The sequence below is a fragment of the Bos javanicus genome, chromosome 15 (assembly GCF_032452875.1).
Source record: "Bos javanicus breed banteng chromosome 15, ARS-OSU_banteng_1.0, whole genome shotgun sequence".
Classification (NCBI taxonomy): domain Eukaryota; kingdom Metazoa; phylum Chordata; class Mammalia; order Artiodactyla; family Bovidae; genus Bos; species Bos javanicus.
In genome coordinates this window covers 56,313,163-56,334,399 of record NC_083882.1, presented here as the reverse complement: position 1 = coordinate 56,334,399, position 21,237 = coordinate 56,313,163, and the positions used below count along the sequence as shown (strand labels likewise).

The window sequence follows — 21,237 nt, the reverse complement described above, 5'->3', positions numbered from 1 at the left end:
GAATGGCAAGCAACCAAGCAGGGCAAACAGCAAGTGCAAAGGCCCAGAGGCAGAGTGAGCATCAGGGGCCAGAGGAACAGTTGTGGGAGTGTGGAGTGGTGGGACTGTCATGAGTGATGGGGAGAGGGCTCCGAGGTGAGCTTGGGGCCCAATCGTGTGAGGCTTTGTAAACTGGGTAAGGCATCTGAAGTTATCATAAGTGAAATGGGAGACAACCAGCAAGGTTTAAGTAAGAAAACATGGTTTGCTTGCTTTGTGGCGAGTGGTCTGAAGAGGGCTGGATGAAGCAGGGAGGCCCTTGGGAGGCCCTTACGAGGTTCCTGTGTGGTTCAGGTAAACAGTGAAGGGGGTTTGGACCCAGAGGGCAGGAGTAGAAGTGGTGAAAAGTCAGTTAGACTGGAAACAAATTCTGATATAAACCTAAAAAGACTTGATGATGAACTGAAGAGAGAAAGAGACAGGAATTGGGAATCAAGCCTAGGCTTGAGAAACTGGACAGGTGGTAGTTCCAGTTCTTCAAATTTGGGAGGAATGGGGTTTGGTGCAGTAGGGCCATGAAGAACCGTGCAGAATTGGGAGTTTGTTTTAGAAGTATTAGGTGAGTGGCGAGGGTGGTGGTGGCAGCCGGCATGATGGTGGTGGCCGTGGAGATGCTGAGGCTTCTGAGTGGGGACTGAGGTAATGGTGGGACTGAAGAGAGGACTGTGTTGTGGATGGGGAAAGGGGATGGTGATTCAAACAACTGCTGAGGGCAGGAGGGCCAGGACTCAGAAATATCTGGGAGGCTATGACGGGGGGTTATGGAGCTGAAAGAGCGTCTCTCCCTCAGGTGTCCCTGCTCTTTGGAACCATCTCTGATGCTGTTGTCCTGCTGGCCCACGCCCTGAACCGCTCTGAGATCCATGGGGCAGGACTCTCAGGGCCCACTTGGGGGACCACACAGGGCCTCTGGATGTGGCTGGCTTTAGCCAGAGGATCCGGATAGATGGGAAGGGGAGGAGGCTGGCTCAGTACGTCATTTTGGACACAGATGGTCAGGGAAGCCAGCTGGTTCCCACCCACATCCTGGACACAGACCCATGGCAAGTGAAGCCCCTGAACAGAGCTGTCCACTTTCCAGGAGGAGCCCCTCCAGCTCACAACTCCAACTGCTGGTTTGACCCTAATGCACTATGCATAAGAGGTAATTCATCATCTATCCATCCACCCATCCATCCATCTGTCCACCCATCCACCCATCCATCCATCTGTCCATCCATTCATCCATTTCTCCACAATCCATCCATCCATCCATCATTCATTCACTCATCCATCATTCATCAAGGCTCTCCATGTGGACAGTCATGTGAGGAGCAGGAGCAAGGAAGAGACTTGAACAGCCACTGAAAAGACTGAACCAGGGGTTGTGAAGCTCCAGGGAAGCCTAGCAAGGCCACCCCTCAGCCCAGCAAGCTAAAGCATGTGTAGAGCACGTTCCCACCTCTCAGCTCTCCTAAACTTCGCCACAGCTTTGTGACAGGGACACTATCCTCTATGGGCCCCAGTGGAGAACTGAAGCTCAGAAAGTTTAGGTAACTTGCCTAAGGTTACACAGGGGGCCCCAAGTCCATCAACTCCAAGGGCAAGATCCCCTTTACCTTATGACCACTGGGGAGTTTGAGACACGAGACCCACACATTCTCATTTCTGAGATTCACCCACCCAGGCGTTGATCGCTGATGAAACTGCACTGACACACAAGCGCACAGGTGGAGATGAGCACACTCCTACGTGTGTACCGAGTGCACCCGCAGCTCCTCATGCACTCCTAGTTGCAGTGGCTGCTGTTGGGGGTAAATTCAGGTCTGACCAGGCTTGCTGACATCCCTGCCTGCCCCAAACCTTCAGCAGCCACTCCCCTACCCCACGACCCAGACCCTGCTGTCCTTCCTGCCCCATCTCCTGATACTGTTCCTCTTTGTCTTTCCCCTAAACACATGCCACCCTTTCCAGCCTCCCTAAACATGTGTGTTTTCCTCATCCTGGAATGCTCTGGCCTTGCCTGGCTAAATCCTTTTTTTCCTTCCAGAATAACTCTCCAGTCTGAGCCATGGCGGGTGGAGGGGGCGGGGTGTGTGTGCTACCGCGGTGCTCCCCACAGTGTCTGGGGGCATAGCTTCCTGGGGTGTGTGTCCTGTGTTGGGGAGACCAGTGCCATCTGTCCCCAGGCTAATAATAGGAGGTCAACAAAGAAAGTTTCACCCAGTTGTTTCTTTGCCTCCTTTCTTCCACAAATATTGACTGAAGATTTACTGTGCTCAGCCCCAGGGAAGGACGAATGAATGAAACATTGTCCCTGCACTGGCTTAGCGCACCTGCCTTCCTCCCCCGGTGAGCTCCATCACGATGCTGGTAGTGACTCTGAATCTTATCTGCTGTTGTATCTTCAGTTCTTGGCATTGAACTCAGCACACAGTGCTCTAGAAATGTTTATGGAGGGATTCATTGAATGAATGAGCAAACTCCTGTCAGAGGGTAAAGTCTGTGAGCCAGGGCTGGTGGAGGTGTTTATGAAGACCTCCATCAGCCTCTGGCTGCCCTTGTCACAGTTTCGGCCACATTGTGTGGTGTTATCTCTGCTGTCCCTGTCTCTGCCACCAGACAGAAGCCCCCGGAGAGTATAGCCTGGGGCTGGTCTTCAAGAACATCTGCTCTATGAGGGAGGGACGAGGCTTCATTCAGGTTTCTGCCACCGCTCAGCAGCCCCTCTTGCCTGGATGCCTAGATGGCGTCTTCAACTTGACGTTGTCTGAAACTGAACTCTGGATCTGCCCCCAGCCTCCTCCCATTCTCCTCCCCAGCATTTCCCACTGCAGGTGACGGCAACCCCATCCTCCCTAAGGCTCAGGCACCCTCGTCTCCCCACACCCAAGGCCCAGCCTATCAGAACACCCTGGGGGCTCCATCTTTAGAATTTGCCCAGAAGCAGAGCCCTGCTCACCACTCCCCTGCCTCCTCCCTGGTCCAGACCCCATTATCTCTTGCTGGATTACCACAGCAGCCCCCCAACAGGCCTCTGTGCTTCCGCCCTTGTCTCTGGACCTCACCATGGCAGTTGGAAGATCCTTGGAAAATATTTTAATAGAGCTGGCTTTCCCCTGCTCAGAGCCTGCAGAGGCTTGCCTCCCCCAGAGTACAGCCAGAACCCTTGCCACCCTCGGCTCCCTGCCCTCCATCTTCCTCCCATTGAACACACCAGCCACGCTCCTGTTTCTTTGTGTTTGCTGACTACTTTCCTGTCTATGCTTCCTCTCTTACCTCCTCCAGATCAGGAGTCAAGCCTCCTTCCTGGGTGAGGGGCAGGGCGGGCGGTGGTTGGGAACCTAGGCTCTGCCACTCAGAGACAGTTGCCTGTCTTTCTGTTTCCTCTTCCATGGAATCATGATCATACCTACTTCCAGAGGTCACTGTGCAGAATAACTCAGTTGAAATATGTGACATCCTTAGAACAGGTGTTTAGTGCAATACAATATACAGGAGTACAATAAATGGGCTTCCCTGGTGGCTCAGTGGTAAAGAATCCACCTGTTAATACTAGAGATACGGGTTCAATCCCTGGGGCAGAAAGATTCCCCTGGACAAGGAAATGGCAACCCACTTCAGTATTCTTGCCTGGAGAATCCCATGGACAGAAGAGCCTGACAGGCTACAGTCCATGGGGTTGCGAAAGTGTTGGACAAAACTTAGCGACTAAACAACAGAATAATATGTGCTACAAGCTATTTGCTGCTGTTATTATTATCAGGACAAAATTGGAGGAGGCTCATCTCATCAGAGGGCAGACGGACAGTGCTGTCCTTCAGCAAAAGGAAGGAAGGGAAGGAGGCAAGGAAGGAAGAAGAGATGGTCCCCCCACTTGTGTGACAGTGGAGATCATTGTCCTCTCTCCAGAATAGGGCCTGGCATTTTGCCACCTTGCTGATGCCCAAGTGGCCCTCCCCACCTTGCCCACCAGTCCCAAGAAGACTTTACACACCCAATCCTGATATAAGAGCTAGAGAGATTAAGATTCAGTGTTAAGATTCAGGCTCCTCTAACAGTCAAAGTCAATGACACTGAAAATGGCTGCTGAAATAGGTAACGAGCAGCCCATGGTCAGGGTTATGTAAGAAGCAGAATAATCATTGATAGGGATCTACCATTTTTATTCAATATCTTGCCTGTCTAGCCCCTGTGTAAGGTGCCCAGGGGCCCCAAGTTGAATAAGAAACAGGCCCTACTGTCCAGCTGCTCTCAGTCTAGTGGGAAGAGCCCAGCATTCTGGCAGATGAGGGCCAGAGTGTAGGACAGTCATGGGGTCTGTGCGGGGTCTGTGCAGGATTTGTGGGGCCCCTGCGGCCAGGAGCCTGAAGTGAGAACCCTAAGAGCAGTGCTGGGAATCAAACGCGTGTGTGATGGCCAGGCCACAGTCCGGGGCCATTCTGTGCCTTCCCCGGGAGGGCTGGCACTGGGAAGGAGTGTGTCCCCATGTGCCAGTAGGTGCAGGAGCTGAGTGAAGGGGCTGAGCTCCTGTGTGGTTGTTAATTACTGTTGGGACTCATGCTGCCCCTGCTTCCCACACAGGTCAGCAGCCCCCTGGAGGCCTCCTCACGCTGGCCCTGGCCTGTGTCCTGGTGCTGGCTGGTGGGGCCCTCACTTGCCTCATCAGGTAAGATCCTGGTCTCCTGAGTCTTCATCTGCCGTCTGTGCCCCCGACCCCGCTGGGCCTCCTGGCTGTGTATACAGCCCTGGCATCTGCAGGGAGTTTCATCCCAACCTTCATCCCAACCTCAGGACCGCCCGCCCTCCTGTCCATTCTAGAGCCTCGGTCAGGGCCCTGTCAAGGTGGGCATGCCTCATGGGAGGTCCTTAGAGACCTGAGGAAGAAGCCTGGGACCTCGGACAAGACTCCATCCTTCCTGAAGCTCAGGCTACACACCTGTGCATTGAGGGCTTGGTCAGAATGACCTCAGAGTTCTTCAGCTTTGAAAACAATCGTCTGGGTCTGAAGTCCTCTGTGCTCCCTGAGCCTCAGTGACATCCAAGAGGGACAGCCCTCTGCCCCTAGGTGGGTTGGAAACACCGAAGCTGGGGACCAGAAGACACATCAGGCCTGGGGTGCATCCAGCCCTGAGCCGGACCTAGGGGCTCTGAGGGGACAGTGCTCAGTGGTGCCTTCTCAGCCCAGCAGGGACTGATGGGGCAGACAGGCAGGGAAACGGGGAGGACCAGGAGGGCTCTGGATCAGAGGCAGCTCTGAGGAGCCAGATGGGGGGAATGACGACAGCTCCATCTTCTCTGTCCTGCACTTTGGTCACCTCCAGATGGAGAATCTGGCAGCTGCAGCTGATGCGGGGCCCCCACTGGATCCTGCTGATGGCCCAGGAGCTCACCTTCATCCAGCAGATGGGTGGGTGGGCAGGCACCAGGCTGCAGCAGCAGGCACTAGGCTGAGGGGTGCAGGCACCAGGCTGGGGGGAGGCGGGCACCAGGCTGGGGAGTGGGCAGGGCGTGGGCAGAGCTGCTCTAGCTCTTGACCACACCTACTGCCTCCAGAGGCTGCACATGGACAGTGTGAGCAAATCAAGAAGTATGGCAGACGGCAGGAGCCTGAGGTCTATGGCCCAGTGGTCAGCAAGGAGCCTACAGGCCCCCCCAGGAGCCCGCCAACATGGCTCTGTAACCAGGTGAGGGCCCTTGCCACCCCCAGGCCCAGGTTTTGAGAGCTCTTGTCAGTTTGGGAGAAGCTGAGGGAATCCAGAGCATCTCTGTATGCCCCATTCCTGCTATGGCGTAGGAAACCGAGGCTGAGGGACAGACAGTGACTTTTCTGGGTCTCACAGCAAGTCAGTGGCAGGGCTAGAAGTGGGAAGCAGGGTTTCCAACTCCCAGTCACCCATGTGTTGTGACCTGACCTTGGGAAACAACAGTCCCCGGCCACTTGGACCCGGGCATTGCTGGTATGAGTCCGGCCCAGGACCTCTCTCAGCACTGGGCCAACTGGGCTTTGGAAAGGGGTGGTGCGGTCCGGGGTCCCCAAGGCCCTGAGTGTGGGGCAGCACCCAGGCCCAGGACAGCCTCTGGGCAGAGCTTGGGTCACCAGGTGACAGGACAGAGGTGAGACCAGTCAGATACTAAAGTTGCTGAGGACACTATGATTTCTCTAGAGCTGGCTTCTCAAATCCAGCAATTAACTGATCTCTGACTCTCCTGTTCTGTGTCTCACGGTGGATGAACCAGGTTAATAGCTTCTACGGGAAGCCACATGAGGCTCGTGCTCCTTCTTTCCACCTTCTCCCTCGGAGAATCCCATCTTTTTTCTCTTCTGCTGAAAGGAGGCTTTAAGAATGTACAAAACATGTTTTGACTGCTCCACGGAAAGCACTTCAGGCCAGACTGAGGAGGCAGGAATCCACCAGTGATGAGAGGAGAGAGGGCGAAGGTTACAGAAAGTTCTGGGCGAGGACTGAGCCCCAACTTGAGGGGCTCTGCCTCTCTCACCCTCCCCTCCTCCCCTAGGGTCTCTGGGTCTCAGAGCTCCCCTCACTTTGCTGGGTTTGGAATGTTGCAGGTGCCCAAGGCCAGGAGCTAACATGTTTTCTCTCCACGATCTTGTTAGCCTTCTTCATGTAGGTGAGGATATCATCCTGGCTTTACAGAGCTGGGACATGAGGCTCAGAGAACTGAAGTCCCTTGTCCAAGGTCACCGAGCTAGAAAGTGGTGGAGTAAGGACTGGATCTTGGGTCTGTCAGCTGAAGAAGACAGAGTCTAACTTTTTGTTTCCAATGGCCAGGCTCTTCCTGGCTTGGAGCACACAGAAAGAACACACATATGGGAAAGAAGCCGAGGCTGAGAGCGGTGGAGGAGTTGACTCCAGTTGGGGACCAGCAGTGGATAAACTTTTGCTGTCTTTTCTTAAACAGGGAGAGTTGGTGTGGCTAAAGAGATTTGAAGGTGAAACAGCCCCTGAGCTGCGGCCAAGCTGCCTTAGAGTCCTCAGAAAGGTAGGGCAGAGGGCGTGGAGGGTGGGCTGTGGAGGGGTGCTGTCAGGAGACCTCTACTGGTCTGGATTGGTCCCTACTCAATGCAGAAGCTCCTAGCCTCCAAAAAGGAAGGACTTACTATTATCATGATCACTGGCCCATTGTCATGACAGATATGCACCATCGCTGTCACCATCCCACACCAGCATCCCCCATGTCACACCCCCACCCCATATGCTCATCATCGTGACAACCAGGGCACAGCCATCTCCACCACTAGCATCACAGGGTACGATCAGCACCGCTAAAGGACCTCATCTTGCACCCTTCATCCCTCCACGTATCTGTTCATCTGTCCACTGTTTTTTGAACACCTTCTATGCTCTGGGCTTTGGAGACACAGCACTGGAGAAGAGAGACAGGATCCCTTCCCTCGGGGAACTTCCAGCCACTTGTCATCACTACTCACATAAACCCCTTCACCTCTGAGATTATCACCATCCTGAGAAGCACTGTGGGATGGAGGGCAGAGCATAAGATTTGAGTCAGGAAGATCCCAGATGGAATTCTGCCTGGGACACTTAGTTTTCCTGTAAAATGGAGCTAATAAAATGGGAATTAGGAGGGCTGGAACGCAGGAGTCCTGGGTTCAATCCCTGGGTCGAGAAGATCCCCTAGAGAAGGGAATGGCAACCCACTCCAATATTCTTGCCTGGAGAATCCATGGACAGTGGAGCCTGGCAAGCTACAGTCCTTGGGGTCACAAAAAGTCGGACACAACTGAAGCGACTTAGCACACACAGAGAGAGTATATAGAATAACCTAGAACTGTCTCTGGCAAGAAGAGTACCTTTAGTAAATGGTGAATTTTATTAATATTTCCAACATCATGTCATCTGAAATCAAATTCAGAGAGATTAATTGATTAGAGATTAGTTTAGACATTCCCCAGTGGGCATCTTACAACTGAGACGTGTAGATGTTTCTTGAAAGAAAAGGTCCTATATGTGGTCAAATGAGTTTAGAAATTGCTTGGCTTAGGCACAGGACTTCTCAGAACATTTAATAAGTCTGTTTCAGTTATCTGTGACTGTGTAACTACTTATCCCAAAATTAGCGGCTTAAAACATCAACCATTTTACAATATCTTACAATTTTGTGGTAGGAAATTTGAGCAGGGCTCAGCCAAGCAGTTCTTCTGTTCCACTTGGCCTTGACTGGGGGTTTCTCGGTGGTTTCTTGATGCCTTGGCTGGGCAGTTGGAAAAGCGTACTCAACAGAACCTGCTTCTCCACTCAGTATAGTCTCAGGGCCTCTCCATATGATCTCACCCGTGGGGTGACTTGGGATGGAGGGACTTTTTATGAACATTTAGTCCTCCAACAAAGAGGGCTCCAAGAAACAGGAAATGGAAGCTGTCAGTCTCTTAAGACCTAGACCCAAAACACACAAGTTCACTTCCACCATGTTCTACTGGCCAACGCGGATTCAAAGGGAGGGGTCAGAGGCCCAACCTCTTGCTGGCAGCAGGGTTAAAGGATTTGAAGCCATTCTCACCTCATCACATATTCTAATAGGCATGCAAATCCCTAAGGAGGTAGGGAGAGTATTCAGGTTTCCCTCACTTAGCTGATCCCTGAACTGTATTTGAGAGGAAAGCCATGCCAGACAATGTTTCCCTCTTTCCTGCTCGGGCAAATGCTAGCCTAGCTGACGGGGTTTGAGTTCTCTGACCTGCTGGGCTGCTTTCTGCTTGTTCCTGATCCCTTCGGTTCTTCTCCTCATCTGTCTCTGAGTCTTGGGGAGAGATTTTACAGTTTTACAGGCCATGATGTCACTTAGGTGGAGAATAGGCCTAGATCCATATTCTGTGGTGTATTGAGTTATTCATCCATGATGCTCCACGCCCTCATTTCACTGGCTCATCCATCTGTCCATCCCTCCATCCATCATGCATCCACACACTCATCATCCATCTACACATTTGTCATTCATCCATCATCCACCCACTCATCTTTTATCTGTACCATCCATTCATTCATCCATCCACCCATCACTTCCATCCAACATTTCTGAGGCCTCTCTGTGTTCAGCCCTGTGCTGGGTTCTAAGTACAGGGGGCCAGATGTCCACCCTTTGAGAGTCCCCAGGGGCTGCTAAGGTGCCCTTGTGCTGGAAGATGTGGGAGCTGCAGCATGAGAACATCACCACCTTCCAGGGCTTCTTCATGGCCCCTGGGTTAGTGGTCTGGTGTTGGAGCACTGTGCTCGGGGCAACCTGGAGGACCTGCTGAGGAATGAGGCTCTGCAGCTGGACTGGACCTTCAAGGCCTCCCTGCTGCTGGATTTGATCCATGTGAGACCCCTTCCCAGGCCTGGAGCTGTGGGGGCAACAGGGAGGGAAGGGAGACAAGAGAGGCTCATTTCCCAGGCCTCATTTTCCACTTTGTCTTATTGAGAAAAATCTGAACAGTGTGGCAAAGGGTGAAGGGACGCAGGGAGATTTCCTGGGAATTCTGAGAGAAGCAGGAGTCCTTCTCATTCACCACAGTCCTAAGGGACCCTCATGATTCCACTCTACTAGGGGGTGCGGTATCTACACCATCAGCGTTTCCCTCATGGCCGCCTCAAGTCCCAAAACTGCGTGGTGGATGGGTGCTTTGTGCTGAAGGTCACTGACCACGGTTATGCAGAGCTCCTGGATGCTCAGAGGGCTCCCCGCCCCCAGCTAGCCCCAGAAGGTCAGCTCAGGGGTGGGCAGGGGGCTGCCAGTAGGTGCTGAGGCCTCTGTTTAAGCCCGGCGCTTGGAGGGAAGGGGAGAGGGGGAGATGCCTGGTCCTCCAGCACTTCCTGTGGTGTGACCTGGAGTGGATGGCTTTTTCTCTCTGAGCCTCAGGACTCTTACCTGTGAATGGGGGAGGGCAGAAGCACCTCCCTCCTCTGAGACTGTAGGGACAGAGCAATGGCACAACATGTGTGAAGCACCCACCCAGCTTGGCCAGCTTGGATGGTCCGCCAGTGACGGCCGTGTGGTCCTGCCTTGTGACTGCAGAGCTGCTGTGGACAGCTCCAGAGCTACTGTGGGGACCCAGAGAACCCAGGCGGGGCACCCTCAGAGGAGACACCTTCAGCATCGGCATTGTCCTGCAGGAGGTGCTGACTCGAGGCCCGCCCTACGGTTCCTCGGGGCTCCCAGCGGAAGGTACATCATCCTCCTCCTCTTTCCTCGGCCTGTCTCTGGCAGAGTCCCCACATAGTTGAGTAGCTCTGTGAGCATCAGGAAATCAGGGCCTGAAAATAACCACAGAGACACACATGCCTGATTTGATGACAAGAAATGGGTTTCTTTGGCTTAAGCCAAGCAGCCTTTAGCAGCTACCAAAATGGCAGCTCACCATCTCTAGAACTAAAAACATTGGTTTCTGGGTAAAAGCCAAACCCCTTTCTTCCTCTCCCAACGTTATTGCCATGTCCAGAGGTGGTTATGCCCTAACCATCCAGCTGCCCAGCACAGATTTCGCGTCTATGGAGACCTCAGTTCTTCCCCTGGATCACTTACTGCATGACCGTACACTAATTACTTACCCTCTCTCGGCCTCAGTTTCCCCATCTTTAGAGTGAGGATTAAATTTTAAAATGTCAGGCATCCAATCCCTGTCAGATGTCACCAATCTTCTGGGTGTTTGGGGACTTGGTCTTCTGCTTGAGTGGGGCTCCTTGAAGCACATCTTTGTGCTTCTGGGGTAATCACTCATACCTTCCCTATCAGCACCTGGTCTTACACATTTTTTTCTCTTCAGACCCCAGTGCCAGGGCCCAGCTTCAGAAACACCGCCTCTGAGTCTGTTCTCTCTCAGGGCTCCCTGGGCTCTGTGCTGCTCTTTCAGTAGCCTGTGCCCCGCTGCCCCCCGGCTGCTTCTGTCCAATCCCGGGGACCTGTCTCACGGATACCCTGCATTTCAGCCCACAGCACAGGCAGTAATGGAGTGATGGAGCCCCCTTTCCTCCCACCCCAGATGGAGAATCTGTACCTCACAGGGAGGCCTGGCCTCACTTCTTTTCTCCACCAAAGTATTGCTCCATGAATCACGAGCATTCCAGGTCCCATATTTATGGGGTGGAGGAGTGGGAAGGGGAAGGGCTTGGTCACACCATTTGTTCAACTCTCCTTGGCTGCTCCCCCCCACCTCCAACTTGCTGACATCTGCTTGCTGAGGGGGTGGGAAGGCAAACAGCCAGATGGGGTTTGTGAGTCTTGCTGCTGTGCAGGGCCCTTCAGGCCAGTGCTCCTGAGACTTCAGGGACCCCAGGGTCGCCCCTGCACTGGGCTGTCAATCTGGACCTGCTACTCCCTGGCTGCACTTTTCCTGGTCTCAGGGAGTGAAATGTCCAGAGCACAGCCTTTGGGGGACATGGACTTGAGCCCAGCTCTACACCAGTTCACCTCATGACTCTGAGTAAATCTCTTTCAGACTCTGAGCTTGTTTGTTCATTTGTAAAATAGGGACCATGATGCCTAGCTCTAAGAGTATTTGTGAGGATTCAGTGAAATGCTTTAGACAAGAGCCTGGCACATGCTAGACCCTGGGTGGTTTTAGGGGTATGCGACTGGGGAAGAGCCCAGGTTTTTCCCACTCTCCTACTGAGAAGCGGACCTCCTTGCTCTAAGAAATAGCATCTTTGAAAAAACAATTAATTAATTTTTATTTATTTATTTTTGGCTGTGCTGGGTCTTCGTTGCTGTGAGTGGGCTTGTCTCTAGCTGTGGTGAGTGGGGGACTACTCTTTGTTGGGGTGCTCAGTAATTGTGACTCATGGGCTCTAGAGCTTGGGCTCGGCAGTCATGGTGCTTGGGCTTAACTGCTCTGCAGCGTGTGGAATCTTCCCTGACCAGGGATGGAACCTGTGTCCCCTGCAGTGGCTGGCAGATCCTTAACCACTGGACCACCAAGGAAGTCCCAGAAGTAGCATCTTTTTAAGATTCTGTGGCGGGGTGGACACGTGTGGTTTCCTAAGCACTGTCATCTGTGTTATGCCAATGGACAGTGCTGTGAGGTGGTAAGTGCACTCTTCAGAGATGAAGCAGTGAGGCTCAGAGAGGGGCAGGACTTCCCAGCGGGAAGCTGTGGTCTGGGATCCCAGTGGGCTCAGTGGTGTTGGCCTAAAATCTCCTGGAGTCATCCAGAAAGCATCTTCCATGGAGCTGGATGTACAGGCTCTTGGTCAGCGGCCAGCAGGACTGATCCATCCCAGTGATGGGCTGGATGTGGACAGTGGGCTCAGCATGGGGAGGGAAAAGGAGATCTGGCCTGGCCTGGGCTATGGGTTCCCAACATGACCACCTGTGAGAACTCTACTTTAATGACAAAAAAGTTTGGAGCCTCACATGCTACTATCTGACTTTTAGTATCTGGTGACTGAGAAAATACCCAGAGACAAAAATCTGCTCTGAAATAAGCAACGCTTTGAAATGGATCTGTATTTTATTCATCACACCATTAGAATGCTTTTGAAAAAGAGCTGGACATGTGTGTGTGTGTGTGTGTGTGTGTGTGTGAGATATATTATGAGCTCCATCTGTGCACACTCCTTTATAAGCATATACAGCTTCCTAGACCCTCTACTCAGAGGCCCTCAGGGCCTGATGCCTACAGACTGGGATCCTCTGGGCAGAGAAAAAAGTGCAGGCCGGGAGGCTATCAAGCCCAGTTCTAGCATCTACTTTTTACTGGCCCTGTGGCCCAGTTGACCGATGTTACCACCTCCTCAGAACCTCAGTTTCCCTGTCTGTAAAATGGGACAGTGAATCATGGGCTTCCCCCAACAAGGAGGTCGGCAAAGGGAAATCCAGAGAGAAGCTTCTCTTCACTCTCCAGGGAACTTTCTCTCCAAGGAACCCACCTCTTTGCCTCCTCTGAGGAGGGTCCCAGCCCTCCTGTTCCACCCCTAATGGCCCTGTGAGGTCTGTCCTATTATCATTAGGTGAGGAGACTGAAGTTCAGAACATAGCATAGCTTGCACAGGATTAGAAGGATAATCTTGACATCTCCTCCTGTGCCGCTGAAGGCCTGAGCTTTGTACCCAGCCTCTCATCCTCCTGGTGTGCCCATGAATCTCTCAGCTCCCTGAGGCACCCCTAGGGCTGCCCGAGGTGGGAAAACCAAGGCACAGAGTGATGACAAGTGACAGAGACGGAGCTGGATCGCTGATCCATCAGATCTCGACTCAGTCTGTGGTCTTTATCATGTGGAATGGGCACAGGAAGATCCACAGCAGGGACTGTCCTGGGAAAAGAGTCATGATGATGGCGAACATGCAAAGCAGAGAGTCCTGCCTCACAGTTGTGCAGAGTCGACCCCAGATGGCCTCCGGGTGGTGGGGCTGCCAGACAGATCTGCAGTGCCCAGGTTGTGAGCACATTCTTGGACATTGCTGGCAACAGAGCAGCAGCAAGTTGTGCAGGGTTCACGGGCTGGGGTGAACCTAGCACCCCAAAATCTAGCATCTGTCATTTCCTTCCTCAGCACTCATCTCACGAAGGCAGTTTGTTAAGCTCACTTCATAGATGGGGAGACCAAGGCTCAGAGAGATGGCTGTGTTGTTCACCATCTCCCAGACAGGTGGTGGTGGATCCAGAATTCAGGCCCCATTCTCCAAGCTCCGAGCTGAGACCCATTTCCCCGCCACACTATGGAATGGGCCCAGGAAAACAGCAATCCTGGACCACTGGCCAGCATGCCCTGGAGCAGAGAACAAGAGGCTGAGGAACACTCTCATGGCCTGGTATCCACACCCCACAGGCCCAGCCTGCCCTCCATCTCAGGATCCCAGGCCCACACCTCACCACCAGCCATCCTGGGGACCTCAGCCCCACTGGCGCGTCTGTGTTTGTTGCAGAAATCACCAGGAAGGTGGTATCCCCCCCTCCCCTGAGCCAGCCCCTGGTGTCCCCTGACCATGGGCCACCCGAGTGCATCCAGCTAATGGAGCAGTGCTGGGAGGAGGCTCCAGAGGACAGACCCAATCTGGACCAGATCTAGAGCCAGGCCAGTGCCACCAGAGGAGCTGGCTACTCACAAGAAACAGCGAATCAGTTCACCTCACTTTGCCCAGTGGGGGCCCCCCTATCCCAGGGGCCTGGAAACCCTGTGCATAGAGGGGGCAATGGGCCAGCATCACCACCCCTGAGGGTGGAACCTGAGGCCTACCATCTGCGGGAATCTTTCTTAGAACTCTGGGTTCATAGACACTTCCTTCCTGAGTGCCAAGCTCCATGCTAAGTCCTGTGCTTATATTTAACCCTCCTGATAGCCCTCCAAGGAAGCATTGCTATTATCTGGGCTTTACAAGAGAGAAACTGAGGCATGGCGAGGTGATGGGACTTGCCAAAGGTAACCAAGGAAGTGAAATGTGGGGCTGGAACACAGACCTAGGTTTGTCTCTGCAGCATTGATGCTAGGAACCCCGACCCCACGCCAGCCTCCTGGCACCAGAGCAGAGGGGCCATTTGCGGTCATGGAGGCAGCGCTGGTTCCTGCATCAGGGAGTGGAAGGTGTGAGGGGGACTGCCGCTCCCATCCCCGGCCTGCCTTTCGGACTGCACCGGGAGGGGTGAGGCAAGCCTGGACGGGTTTTCTGGGCGGACGTGCTGTGTGTGGGCCTGACTGAGCTGGCTAACGGCTCTCACAGGGCCGACTCATCGAGCCTGTGGTGACAGCTTTTGTGCTTCCCGTTTCCTGCCCTCCACTCCCCAGCCACAGTGGAATTTTGCCAAGGGGAGGTTCACTGAGCCAGAGGGGCATCCAGACAGGTGATGAGGGAGCGGGAGATAGGAAGACAGGAGAAACATACAGGCATCCTATGGGAAATGTGGACCTCAGAGTGAATGAGCTCTCAGTGACCCCTGTGAGGGTGGGTGGCAGAGCTAGGCCAAAAAATCAGTTCTTAAAACACCAGCCTAGAATCTTTCCAGGGGTTAGAGATTGCCGTGGCTAATGAGGTGGGGAAGAAGGATCTTAGCCTGAGTGAGGGGCGACTGTGGGGAAAGCTTGCCTCAGGTTCAGTGGCAGAGAAGGCAGAGACTGGCACATGATGGACTCCACATACAGAAGATGAGAACCATATCACACTGTGGGGAGGCTAAGGGTCAGAGAGCCTGCATTCAGATCTATGCTTCCACTTCAGATCAGATCAGATCAGATCACTCGCTCAGTCGTGTCCGACTCTTTGCAACCCCATGAATCGCAGCACACCAGGCCTCCCTGTCCAACACCAACTCCCAGAGTTCACTCAGACTCACGTCCATTGAGTCAGTGATGCCATCCAGCCATCTCATCCTCTGTTGTCCCCTTCTCCTCTTGCCCCCAATCCCTCCCAGCATCAGAGTCTTTTCCAATGAGTCAACTCCACATGAGGTGGCCAAAGTACTGGAGTTTCAGCTTTAGCATCATTCCTTCCAAAGAAATCCCAGGGCTGATCTCCTTCAGAATAGACTGGTTGGATCTCCTTGCAGTCCAGGGGACTCTCAAGAGTCTTCTCCAACACCACAGTTCAAAAGCATCAATTCTTCGGCGCTCAGCCTTCTTCACAGTCCAACTCTCACACCCATACATGACCACAGGAAAAACCAGAGCCACTTACCTACTACTTGACCTTGGCCAAATCACTTCCACCGTTGAGCCTCAGATCTCCTTAGGTAATGTCTAAAAGGACTAACTCTGATCCAACTGGACACACTGGTGTGACCATCAAGTGAAATAACTAAGCAAAAAAAAAGTATTTTTTCTGAGGAGAGAATGAGGAGAAAGAGCACTGACCCTGAAGTTGAAAGACTTAAACTGTGTTCATATAAGATTGTTCTGGGAGTATCAGCCAATGTAATTAAGCAAGAAAATGAAAGTTGTAAAGGAAGAAGAAAATGGGCTTCCCTCGTGGTTTAGTGGTAAAGAATCTGCCTGCCAATGCAGGAGACTTGGGTTTGATCCCTGGGTCAGGAAGATCCCTTGGAGAAGGAAATGGCAACCCACTCCAGTATTCTTGCCTGGGAAGTCCCATGGACGGAGGAGCCTGGCAGGTTACAGTCCATGGGGTTGCAAGAACCTGACGTGTGACTGAGAAGCTAAACAGCAACAACAAAGAAAAAAATAATTGTGTTTGCATATTCTATGATTTCGTTCCTGGGCAATTCAAGGGAAGCAATGGAAAACACACTCCAAATGATGAAATAATTCAGTGGGGTGGCTGGTGATAGCATTAATATATAACAGACCCCTGTTTGAAATGCAGTTCCACCATTGCGTCGTTCTCAGCAAGTTGCACTTCTCAGATCCCTTGTTTCTTCATTATAAATGGGAGCCCTCCTTGCAGAGTCGATCTTACAGTCCTCTTCTTGTCCATGTTGCTGTCTCAGGGTCAGCAGCTGTCACACCCATGGCAGCTGCCCTGAAGCTTGTGCCTCTGCTTCTAATGGGCAATACAAAATATGTGCTTTTCAGGGGCTGCTGACACTCCCCACCTTACAGACATTTGCCTGAGAAAAGCAGTATTAATGAAAGTTGGATATAAACACCTACACACACACACACACACACATACAGGTCAAGATGCTGGATTTAGACAGGAATAAACTCCTCCACTTTGATCATCATTAATTTGATTTTCCTGCTGATTGCACTTTGGTAAGGTACAAACCACACTGGGAAAAGTTCCAGTAAGTCTCTTTAGAAAACAAGGCTAAGGTTATTGTTGAAGGTACAGTTTATAACATCATCTTACAAAGACCTAGGAGAGGTACTTATCTCTGCTCAGCACCAGCAGTTTGTATTCCTTCTGGGAAACTAGTTTAATGCTCCATTGTCTCATGGACTCCATATATTATGTAATCGCTGTTTCCCTCTTTTCTTTGTTGCTAGAGAGCTCATATCCAAAATTGTGACCAAATTGTAGCCTGCATTTTACATATAGACCTCACTCCTGGATTGACTTCTTTAGCTTTTGCTTTCCTTTGGTCTCAGTGCCCTTACATATTTATAATTTTGTTTTGTAAAAAAAATTTTTGAACAAAGAGAGAAATAAAGAGGTAGAAATAGATTATGTATATGAGCAGTCTACATATAATGCTTCTGTGTATCTACCCATCTATCCATTCACCCAACCAACTTATCTTTGAGAACAAAGAATGTCTATTCCACAGTGTTTTTGTAAGAACCAAAGTGTTTGTTAATGGTGATACAATGCCGGGAATGGGTTCCTTTGCAAAGTCCTCTCCATGCCTGTCTGCCTCACAGAGAACTAGCCCATTTTTCCTCCCTGCTGTCTCTGCTTCCCCTTGTCAGAGCTGCCACCCCTTGCCTATTACCTACCTACTCCCCACCATCCAACTCTTCTGGGCAGGGACTATATCTGGTTCATTCCCGTGGCCTAGATTCTCAACGTGAGGGCCAAGTGCTCTGCTGATCTTCATGGATAAATTGGGATTTTCATTCCATTTTCAGTTCGAAAGCATCAACCAAGGCAAGAAGACCAGTGTTGCTGAGCCTATGCTGCGGATGCTGGAGAAGTATTCCCAAAGCTTGGAGGACCTGACCCAGGAGCGGACTGAGGAGCTGGAGCTGGAGAGACAGGACAGAAAGATTGGTCTCTCGGATGCTGCCCCCGTGAGTGGACCTGATTGTGCCTCTGGCCTCAGTGCCTCTGAGCATGGTACCTGTGGAGCTGGGACAAAGCAGGTACTCGGTAAAGCTGGGTTCCATGAATTGATTCATTTGTTGTTTATTTACCCATCATATTTTCATAGAGCCCTTGCATGCATTAGGCACTGTGCTGTGCACATGAGTATTGAATTTCTGCTGCCTCTTTCCTTTGGGAACAAGGACAAGGTGCAGTGTTCCCATCTGACTTCAGAGGAAGCAACGTCCAGAGAGGGGAACCAGCACACAGCACACCTATCCCAGACCCCCGGACACTCATCCCAGGACTTTCCCACAGATACCCCTCCCTCACTTCCAACTGTGGAGAGAGGGTCCTTCCACTTGTGACTTTGGCCCTTCCTATCCCTTCGGGTCTGTGACTGAAGCTCTGAAAATGGGGGCAGCCGTGGAGCCAGAGTACTTTGATCAGGTTACCATACACTTCAGTGACTTGTGGGCTTTACCACCGTCGCAGCCCTGAGTGAGCCCGTTGAGGTGGTGGGCTTGCTCAGTGACCTCTACACATTGTTTGATGAGGTTCTGGGCAACCGTGATGTGTATAGGGTAAGAGGACCAGGAGGCAGGCATTCCATCCCTCTCTCTTCTACATCGTGTTTGCATCACACCTATATTTCCAGTCATTTGCTTATGCATCGTCTATCAGTAAGCTATTGCTGTGTAACAAACAACCCCCAAACCCAATAGTGTAAAGCAATACACATCTATTCTTGTTCACAAGCCTATAGGTCCAGCTAGAAAATTCTCTGGATTCGGCTGGGCTCACTCATACATCTGTGGTCAGTGTGGGTGAGAGGAAGCTCTGCTGATTTTGGCTGGACTCTGGGTGCCTTGGCTGAGACAACTCAGTTCTGGTCCACATGGTACCTCACCCTCCAGCAGGTGAGTTGGTATTATTTAAAAGGTGTGGCAGAGTTCTGAGAGAGAAAGCAGAAGTTCAGAAATCTTTTGAAGTCTAAGCTGAAATTGGGTACATTATTTCTGACATATTCTATAGGTCAAAGTAAGTCAAAAGACCAGCCCAGATTCAAGAGGTAGGAAAATAAAGTCTACTTGTTCCAGGTGAGGGTTGACAGATGAATCAGCTTCTGTGCCTGCCCACAGGGAGCTCTCAGTGCTGTCTGTAAAAGAGGAAGACAACTATGAAATTGATGATCTGGGGAGGCAGAGGAGGCTGAGAGGGCCTCTAATCCAGCTGGGAGTAGATGTTTAGAGTAAAGAGCAAGGAAGTCTTCCTGGAAGAGGTGCTGTCTTCCTAGCATTGTCCATCCTGGGTGTGGTTGCTCTGAGCAAGCAATGGGGTAATAATGTACTAAATTTTGAGGCTTGAGAGGGTGGCCCTAGTAAGTGTGAGAAATGCTAAATGTGCTTTGATGGCTGGACATGAAGTGGGCCATCAGTGGAAGTGGGTGGGAAACCCTGGAGGGGGCAGCAGGGGCCTTGGCAGAGCCATCAACCCCTCCATGATCTAGTCCCTGTGTACCTCTCAATCCTGGGTTTGAGTCCCACCCTGGACACCAGCTTCTGTGTCACTTTGGTTTCCCCTCTCTGGGCCTCTGTTTCCTTATCTATTAATATAAAACAGGAATAATGATTCCTGTCCCAGGGGATTCATAGACCATGGGCAGATTTTCTCCCCCTGGTAGAAATTCTGTGTAAAGCTGTGAGCCTGTGAAAGTGAATAGCCTTCTGCCCTCTCTGCCTGCCATGGGGGCCTTCCCAACCCAACCCTGCCCCTATTCTGATCCCATTGTTGGGGGTCCCAGATCAGCCTCAGACATGGTAAAGGAGGTGGGGAGGAGCTCCCAGGAGACAGCCATACCCTGGCTCCCCTGCTCTTCACCTTCACTTGTGACCTGCCAGCCCCCTTCCTGCCACAGCCCTCCAGGAAGACTGGGGCTGGAGAGGGCCAGGCCCTGGGCTGGGCTGAAGCCAGGAAGGGAAGGGTGCATGGGCAGGAAGTTTCAGAGGTGAGAACTAACTCTTTGAGGTGCCAGGTAACCTGCTGATAGCATTACACACAGTATCCAGGCAGCAGTAGTCACCAGTATTTATTGAGTGCTTACTGTATACCGCACACTGGTATGCAGTCTGCTGCTGCTGCTGCTAAGTCGCTCAGTTGTGTCCGACTCTTAGCGACCCCATGGACTGCAGCCTACCAGGCTCCTCCGTCATGGGATTTTCCAGGCAAGAGTACTGGAGTGGGTGCCATTGCCTTCTCCAGGTATGCAGTCTAGATGCCTTATATGTATCGTACCATTTGATCAGCATAACAACAGAACAAGCTGTGAGGTAGGTACTAGCAGCCCGTCGGATGAAGAAACAAGGGGTTGAGCAGCTGGTCTCAGCAGGACGTGAAGCTGAGACTTGAACTTGGACATTCTGAAAACTAGCTTCCTCAGGGGTCATGGTCCTCCCAGGACCCAGACCTCCTCAGGATAAAGCCACAGATTCACAGCCGGCCCTCCAGGAGTGGGCCCCACCTCCCTCCCCAGTGACTCTCACTCTGCCTCTGCGCCCTCTGCGTTCCTCACACAGGCTTTGCTCTCTTGCTCCCTCTAGCCACGAGGTCTTCACACATGCTGTTCCCTCCTCCTGGAACCCTGCCTACCCTCCTCTTCTGCTCCCTCCTGGTGTCAGGTTAGCTGCCCTGCCCTCGCACACGTGGTTAGGAGCTCTTGTGTGATGCTCGCATAACAACCCCCGGACGGGTTGGTTCCAACCTAAACCACTCTGTCCCCAGTGCTTGGCAATGTCCAATGTCCAACGTGTGGTGGGTCCTCAGAAAATACGTGTTGACTAAATGAGGAGCTCACTAAGGCCCAGAGAGGGAAACGACTTGCCCGAGATCACACAGCTGATAGGTGACAGAGCCAGGACAGGAGCCTGCCAAGGCCACCACCACTGCCCAGATCTGTTCACTGCCCCACACTGACCAGCGGAGACCTGAGCTGCTGACATTCCTAGCACACAGCTTCCCTCCGGTTTCCCACGTTCCTGCCCCAGCCCACGGCCTGAGGCATTCTCTGTCATGCTGGCTGTGTTCCCCTCTTGCCTCCAGAGCCTAGGAAAAGATTCCTCATCTCCTCGTGCTGGGCCCTGCAGCTCTGATGTGCCCTGAGTCACCCCTGGCCTTGTCTCTTCCTCTCCTGCTAGTCTTTTCTCACACATGTGTCCCTCTCAGCTCTGAATCACGCTTTCTGATCTGCTCTGAACTCTGGCCAGGAGGTCTGCATCTTTCTGGCAGAACGGAATGAAATAAAACAAGGCCTGCACACCCGTCCAGATGTGGGGAAACCGGAGGCCGGGTCCTTCCCAAGTGCAGGCGCCTCTCTTGTCGCTCACTCAGCTGCCTTGGGTTCCCCTCCATTCCAGCAGGATCTGGTTACTGCTCTTTAATCCAGTCTGGGCTGGGAGGCAGCCAGGCGATCATTTCCTGGTTCCCAAGGGGTCTGCGATTCCCTCCCAGCAGATACTGAGAGAGCACTTTCATGGACAGAGCTCCACAGCAGGGCCCTCTGGGCTGCCGG

General features: G+C 52.3%; 1 long non-coding RNA gene across 1 annotated transcript in view; it reads left to right on the top strand.

The window, feature by feature from the left end:
- LOC133226886 (uncharacterized) overlaps positions 1-21,237 on the top strand; it is a 68,209-nt gene extending 46,972 nt beyond the window's left edge. Inside the window, exons 2-3 of the long non-coding RNA XR_009729657.1 lie at positions 6,943-7,023; positions 17,495-21,237. This is a non-coding gene — a long non-coding RNA (uncharacterized LOC133226886). The remainder of the gene's footprint in view (positions 1-6,942; positions 7,024-17,494) is intronic.